Here is an 8,081-nt window from a genome sequence, read left to right as displayed (position 1 = left end):
CCGGGAGGCGGAGGTTGCAGTGAGCCGAGATCGCGCCATTGCACTCCAGCCTGGGTGACAGAGCAAAACTCTGTCTCAAAAAAAAAAGTAAACTGATTGTCTCACAGTTCTGGGGGCTACAAGTCCAAAATCCAGGTTTCAGCTCAGCAGGGCCGTGCTCCCTCTGCAACCCATGGGGGAGTCCTTCCTTGCCTGCTCCTAGCTTCTGGTGCCTTGCTGGCCATTCAGGCATTCATCGGCTTGCGGCTGCACAGCCAGTCTGCCTGTGTGGTCACCTGGCATATTCGTTAGTGTCTGTCTTCACATGGCTGTGTTCTTACAAGGACACCAGTCAGATTAGACTAGAGGCCCAGCCTACTCCACCATGACCTCATCTTAACTAATAACACCTGCATTGGTCCTGTTCCCACATCATGTCACATTCTGACACACTGAGGGTTAGGACTTTGACATATCCTTTTGGGGGAACACGATTTAACCCTTACCACTACCCTACAGATGATTGTCTTGGACTTCTTTGGGGTTCTTTCATGCAGCAACAGCTGTTATTTTCAAATCCTAGCTACACTTGGGTTGCACGGGGCAGCAGGAGTGACTTCCCCACCTGCCAGCATGGCACACACAGCCTGGCTCAGCCAGCACCTGGATCCAGAGGCCGGAAGACCTGAAGAGGCTCTGCCCAGACTGCCCCTGAGGACAGTGCAGTGGGACGAGGTCTTCACAGTCCCCCGTCCCCAGATGCTCCCTAACTCTTCAGAATGCAGGTAGCAGAGGTGACCAGAACAGTCAACACATGCGATCCTACTGTCCCTTCTGAGGCTGGGGTTTCCAGGTCATTCTCCACTTACAGCAGCAGCTGGGGCATTCCTGGGGGCTTCCCAACCCGGGGCTAGCTGGACACAGGAGGCTCCAGCCACAACCAGAGCCCGGTAAGAGGCTTGCGCAGACCCACAGCTGAGGCTTCATGTGGCCAGCCCCCCAGCCAAGTGGCGGTGCATGGAGAGACCCACGGGAGGCCAGAGGTGCTGCTGGGACTCAGAAAAGCCACAGTGACCAAGGTGACCCAGGACGCTGTCATGCTCAGTCTGAAAAAACAAAGGTGCAAGGGGCACAGATAAAGCTGGGAAGGAGAGGGCTGGGGTGGATGTGCCAGGGGCCTCTGGCACTTGTCAGGGAGCAGGAGTTCCAACTGCTGTCTGCACACAGGGTTGCAGGATTAGCAACTGAGTTACCCATGGAGACATCAGCTCAGAGTCCATGCAGCTTTTCGGATGACACCAGGGATAAGAACATAAAGACCAGGAAAATGGGTCACTTTGCACACACATAATGCCCCAACAGATGTGCAGGCCACCACCCAACACAAGACAAAGACGAACAGACAACGGTCTGGGAGGGGGAGCAGTGATTAAAGAAGGCTTCCTGGAGGAGGGGGCCTGACAGGCTCAGTAGGATACAGGTAAATGCAGCAAAGTGAGAGGGCATGGGATGGAGCAGGGACAGTCAACCAAAGCCTGTGACTTTAAGCCTAAGGGACACTGACAGTCCTGACCCAAAGGAGGTGCAGGCCTCGGGACAGATTCTCATCGCTCATTCTTCTCCCTTGTGCAGAGGACTTTTAAAGCTACCTGGCATTTTCTCCCTGTCCAAATCCACCCCACATTTCAAAGAAAGTAGGCAGACTACCCAACTTCACCCAGAACGGGGGTGCAGGGCTGGGCCTGGGTCTGAGGACTTCAGTTTTAAGCAGCAAGTCCAGTGCCGTGTGGTGGTCCGGCTCCTCTCGCCCCCATTGGGCGGACAGCGTGGGTGGGGCGGAGCCTACTCCCATCTGCAGGTTGCTGGTTCGGCTGCGGCCAGCAGGGGGCAGCTGAGCCCACCCTTTCCTCCTGCCGGGCTGCAGGGACAGTGAACAACACCGCCCGCCCAGGCAACCTGGAACCAGGGTCGTGCCCCACGACAGAATCTGGGGGGCCTTGAGTCTGGCGCTGCAGGCTCACCCTCTCTCAGAGTGGGAGTCCTGGCTCCTGACTGCCCTGACCTTCTTCCTGCCACTGGGCCCATAATGGGGGTCCCCAACTTTGAAGAACACAGGGTAAGGGGTTTGTTTCCCTGGTGGTGGGCGGGGGCATTCCTCAGCTTCGTGATGGGTCCTGAGTTTTCCAAAGATCAGGATCCATGTCCTGGAAACGGATTCTGCTGTAGATGTGTGCTTCTCTGTGAAATGACAACTTAGTAAAAATATTTAAACTGGGGCTATTTGGAGACATCTAAGAGGTGGGGTGAGCCCAACCTGGCACCAGTCGCCTCCCTCCTGAGGCAGCTGACGGTCCGGCCTCTGCTCCTGGGCCCTTCCTTCTTCCCAGCTGCCCTGAGCCCTCTTCCAGCACCTCCTGTCCCCGTCTCACACACTAAGTCCTCTTGCTATTTTTAACTATTTGACATAATTTGCAAAAGAGAGAATAATAATAGTCCCAGCTCTTCCCAAGGACTTTTTTGTCCGGTGCTTATCTGACCTTAGCACTTTGTTGTGGGGGTGGCAGTGACCCTGACAAGTTCTCCCAGCCAGCAAAAGCACAGGCCTTCCATACAGCATTGTCAAGGTCAGCAGCCTCCCGGGCGGGGGGGGGGTTCTACTCCCCGCAGAAGCCCTGGCACCACGGCCAACTTGCTCACAGAGGGCATTCAGTCAGACCAAGGTGGGTTGGGGCAGAAAAGGCTCTTCAGAGATTCAAGGACAGTCACAACTGGTGCTGTGATGGGGCCACCGGGACAAGCACAGTGCAGGCCATTCCCATCAGCAGGGACCCAAGAGGAAGTGGTAGGCTCTGGCAGTGGGGGCTGCTGGCAGTCCTGAAGAGAGAGGGCTTTGCAAACCTAGGGGTGGAGGTAGTGGGATGTCAGCACCTGGGCTCCCTGCTCAGAGGCCTGGCGCCAGGATTCCCAGTGGGTGGGCTTGGGGAGGAGGCTGGAAAGGTTGGCACAGGCGAAAGTGTGGGGCCTAGGAAAGCTGGGCTTGCTTATTTGGCCAAGGGGGATGGGGAGGGTTGGAGGAGGTCTAGGGGCCCCTGGAGGTGCAGGGCAGCCTGAGGAGGCAGGGCTATGGGGCCCAGCCATGCACTCCACACGCCTTCCCTCTGCGGGAACAGGAGTGAGGACACAGGCGCTCAGCGTGGCAGGGTGGTAACAGGAAGGTCTCCTGAGCGCTGTGACAGAATGGGGCTAAGGAGACAGAGGTAGCAGTGAGCTGGTGAAGAGGCAGAAGGAGGCAAGGAGGACAGGGTGTTCTAGGGTGCCAACTCAGGCAAGGCTCCAAGGAGTGGGTGCGTGCTCAGGAGGACTGGGGACCAGGGCCTGGGGGTAAGGGGCAGGTGCCCAGGCACTCTAGCATGGCAGGGAACAGGGGATAGTCCCAGGAGATCCGGATGCAGGGGGCTGACATGCAAAGTTCTTTCCTGTAAAGCACAGCCCGAGGCCTGGGGCTTGGCCCTGGGCAGAGGAAGTCCCCCTTAGATCTGCCTTGGCAGTAGTGAGGAAAGGGCGCGCACAGACCCCACACAGCCCAAGGTGACGGGGTCAAATGCAAGAGTGAGAAGCCCCCTCCTGAGGGTCCCTCCCCCGCCTCGCCTTCCTGGTGGGCGGCCTGCTTTCCAACAGACGTGGTGGACCAGCCCACATTAGGTCAAAGTGTTAAAAATAGCCGGAGGGCTCAGTGTGTATGTGGGGGGATGGGAGGTGCTGAGGGAGGGCCCAGGACAGTTGGGAAAGAGGAAGGGCCCGTGGGGCTGGGGCTAGGACAGTCGGCTCCTGTAGGTGCAGCAGCCCCGGGGCATGCTCACCTCACCTCAGCTTTGTAAACCAGGGCTGTGGGAGTCCCCCCTCCCTCTGATGCCCTCTCCCTCAAATGCCTCTACCAACGTGTGGCTAAGAGTGTGCCCCAGTTCCCCTTGGCCACCCCAGGCAGTCCAGTCCACTGAGAGCAGCCGCTGCCCTTCTTCCCTCTCCTGCCTCCTGACCTGGGAACCCACAGAGCTGGGCCTGTCATCACGTTTGTGGGTCCGCAGCTCACCTGGGAACTCCCTTCCTCAGTCAGTCCACAAATATTTACCCAGAGCCTCACGGTGCTCAGTGACCTTTACAAAACATGAAGTGCAGAGTCACGTGCCAGGGCACAGCGATCCCGGGCAAAACAGGCTGAAACCCCTCCCTCGAGGAGATCAAGTTGGGGGCGGCGCTTTAGAGCTGTGGTCAGGAGGCTGGCTGGGTGGTGACCTTGGGGCAGAGGCCTGAAGGAGCAGTGGGGGTGGACTAGGCAGTAACTGGGTGAAGAGTGTTCCAGGAAAAACTACATTGTCAGAATCAAGAGATGTTAGGGCAGAGAGAAGCCTCCAAATGGGGGAAGCAAGGCTGGGAGTGGTGGCCTGCCCTGGTCACATGAGAGGTGGGGGCAGAGCAGGCCCAAGCCTCACAGGAAGAAGCCGGTTAGAGTTGGGGGTGGGGCCCAGCTTGTGTTTCCTGCACTGGCTGCCAGGCATGAAAGGCGGGCTCCTGGCCAGCACACAGTGACAGTGCAGTTTCCAGACCCAGGCCCTGAGAAGAGGGGCCTCAGGGCTCAGAAAGGGCCTAGGCCTCAGATCTCTGGTGAGCGGGGAGCCCAAAATGGCCCTGGAGACCACAGCTCCAGAACTGGACCCATGGAGAATGGAGGGCTGGGGCCCTACACATTCTCAAGCAGTAGTAGCAACAGTCATCGTCCTGCCCTTGGTTTAAGCCTGAAACACCACCCTTTCTTACCCAGCTCCCGCTCCTCTTTTCCAGGGGCTCCTGTGAGAAATCCTGGGTACTTCCTGGGACTGGTCTGTCTATATGTTTGGAAACCACAGAGCTGACCTGGCTTCAGAACAAGATGTGGGAGGGGGCCAGGCACCCGGGAGACCAGTGACCCTGACTGGCAATAAGCCGCAAGAAAGGGCTTGGAGACAGGGGCCAGGGGCGGTGGCTACTCTTGTAATCCCAGCAATTTGGGAGGTCGAGGCAGGTGGATCACTTGAGGCCAGGAGTTTGAGACCAGCCTGGCCAATGTGGTGAAACCCTGTCTCTACTAAAAATACAAAAAAAAAAAAAAAAAAATTAGCCAGCGTGGTGGTGTAAGCCTGTAGTCCCAGCTACTCGGGAGGCTGAGGCAGGAAAAACGCTTGAACCCAGGAGGTGGAGGGTGCAGTGAGCCGAGATCACACCACTGCACTCCAGCCTGGGCAACTGAGTGAGACTCCATCAAAAAAAAGAAAAGAAAGAAAGGGCTTGGAGACAGGGCCCTGACCCTGGAATCCAGATGTTGCCAAAGCAGCCCCTTCCTGTTCCTCTGTCTGCCTGGGAAGAAGCAGGCGGTGGCCACCCACCCGGGCAGGGCGGGCCCTTCACCACCCAGCCCCACCCCGGAATCCAAAGGCCTCTGTTTGCTGCTGTTTTCTGGAACAACTTGTTTTGATCTAGAGAAATCTGCTGACACCGGCCTTCCTGCTCTCATCCTCCAGCAGGGCAGAGGTATTTTTAGACTTATTTGTAGAGGAAGAGAGCAGAACCCAGGCCCGACGTGTACCCTCCTTACTGTGGGCACAGCTTTGGCCCCTTAAGGCAGGACAGAGATATCCATGTGGTTGTCTACCTCAGCTCATCTCTCCTTAAATACATTCCTTTCCCGAAAAAAAGGGGCTGTGTGGAACTTGGAGGCCAGCAAAGCTTCTACATGAGGATCCTCTGAAACAGTGCCCTTTTGTCTTGAAAACCCAGGGTGGCAAAGGCAGCTCCAGACACAAGGGCACAAAGGAGACAGGGAAGGCTATGCTTTACAGAATCCTATGCTTTGTATGTCAGTAATTCTCCCTACTTAAAAAAAAAATATATATATATATATATATATATGAAGGGATCTCACTCTTGTTGGCCAGCCTGGAGTGCAGTGGCACAATCATAGCTCACTGCAGCCTCAAACTCCTAGGCTCAAGGGATCCTGCTGCCTCAGTCTCCCCAGTAGCTGAGACTACAGACAGTCATGTGCACCTGGCTTTTTTTTTTTTTTTTCATTTTTTTGTAGAGACAGGGTCTTGCTGTGTTTCCCAGGCTGGTCTCGAACTCCTGGCCCCTAGGCAATCCTCCCACCTTGGCCTTCAAAAGCGATTGGATCCCACTCTTTTTTGAAAAATAAAATCTACCATAGTTTGTTTCTGGGATTTGGGAATGATGTGTGTGAATCAGATTTTGAGACCTGAGATAGAGAAAAGCAAGTTAAGACATCAACTAGGGCCTGGAAACAGCACTACAGCGGGGACGACCCACCTCTCAGATGCCTGGTGAGATAAAGAAAGGGCTGGCTGACTCCACCGCCCAGTACTGTGAAGCAGCAGCAAAGAGTCACTCCATTGGTTTCATAAGCTGCCCAGCTTTCTAGAACATTTTGACAGACAATTCCCTCTTTCCACACGGTTCTTTCAGGCCAAATCACCCCACCCCAACCCACCCCTGGAGATATAGTCAGGACGAGACTGATGGGGCAGATCCCGGAGGAGGCCGCACTGCCGGAATCTTCCCCTGGCAGAGAAACAGGGCTAAGCAGCCGCCAGGGAGCAAGCCTGGGCTTGCCACATCACCACCTTCTGTGCTGAAAGGTCAGATGACACACAGTCACCAGTTTTCCGAGAAGCACAGGAAGGGGTGCATGTCAGGCCCAGCCCTGCCTGCTGATGCCACCTCACAGACGCAGGCGAAATGTCTTCACCAGCTTCCTCCCGGTTGCCAAAGGGGCCTGTTTTTAAGGGGTTGTTTTGTATAGGGTGTGAGTGTTAAGCAGGCAGAGGTTCCTGGCAGGAGTTCCTGTCAGATGCCATTTTCCATTCTGGTTACTTGAACCGGGGTCCTTTTTTTATTCTCTACCTCAGGGGCCAGAGCTTCCTCATCACCCTGCACCCCCTAGCAAGGAGGTACCCGCTACATGGTCCAAAGTCCTCTCCAGACATTCGGGCCCTGCCCACCTTGCTGGAGGGCTCAGGAGTTCACCAGGTTTGCTTCCAGAAAAGCCAGGCTGGGGGTGCCTGCTTGTAAATGCAGCAAATAAAAAATAAATAAATAAATAAAAATCACCTTTCTCCCCACCCCCACCCAAATGTAAAATGAGCCGACAGCCTGTCCCTCGGCTATGACAGATACTGCTTTCCGCACAATATCTTGGTTTTACATTATTTTGCAACGGCCTTTTCCCACTTAATCCATCCTGAACACACTCCTTGAATGTTCTACCCCGGCAGGGATGCGCATTCTCAGGAAACACGTCCCCTTGCCAGGCCCCTGGGAAGAGGCAAAACCACGATGCCTGCCCCTGAAGCGCCCGCGCGGCTCCACGGGGCTCCATGTTGTCACCCACTAGCTCCTGGACGCTAACAGCCCGCAGCAGGGTTTCCTGGCCAGAGAAACCGCCTGTTGGGGTGCGTGGCGTTCCACGTCCCCTCGCAGGACCCCGCCGGGCTCCTGGGCCGCCCCGCCCCCAACCCGCGCCCGGGCGCTGACGTCATCGGCCGAGCCCGACTCGGAACCACCGCCCGAGAGTCACGCGCGCCTCCCGGCGGGACGCACCCTCTGCAGAGATCCCTCCGCCGCCGCCTGGAATTTTCCAGATGTCCTGCCGGCCCTTCTTTCGGGCCTCGGCGGGGCGTGGTGACCTCAGGCGCCCCCGGCGGCTCCCGTCGCCCACTCAGGAGGGCGCCCCCGCCCGCCTCGCCCCCAGCCCCTGTCTCGGGGAAGCGCGTCCCCCGCCCGACCCCAACAACACCTGGGAAGAAAAGGGGTCTTCTGCCTCATGGCATTCGCGTCCCAAATGTCACCTTGAGCGCTGTCCGCGATCCCAAAAAGCACTGTTAAGGAGAAGCGGGGATACACTGGGGTCCTTGCGTGGGGGCCGCCTGGGAGACCATGCACCGCCCGGGTCGTCTCACCGGGCAGGGTCGGGGAGGGACTTTTTTTCCGATGGCCGTGGAGGAATCGTCCCGTTGAGTAATGACCCCGGTGACGCGGCTGAGGGCTATAAAAGC

Source organism: Pongo pygmaeus, chromosome 9 (genome assembly GCF_028885625.2).
Source record: "Pongo pygmaeus isolate AG05252 chromosome 9, NHGRI_mPonPyg2-v2.0_pri, whole genome shotgun sequence".
In the NCBI taxonomy this organism is placed as follows: domain Eukaryota; kingdom Metazoa; phylum Chordata; class Mammalia; order Primates; family Hominidae; genus Pongo; species Pongo pygmaeus.
The sequence above is the reverse complement of the archived record's forward strand: the minus strand, read 5'-3'. Positions refer to the sequence as shown.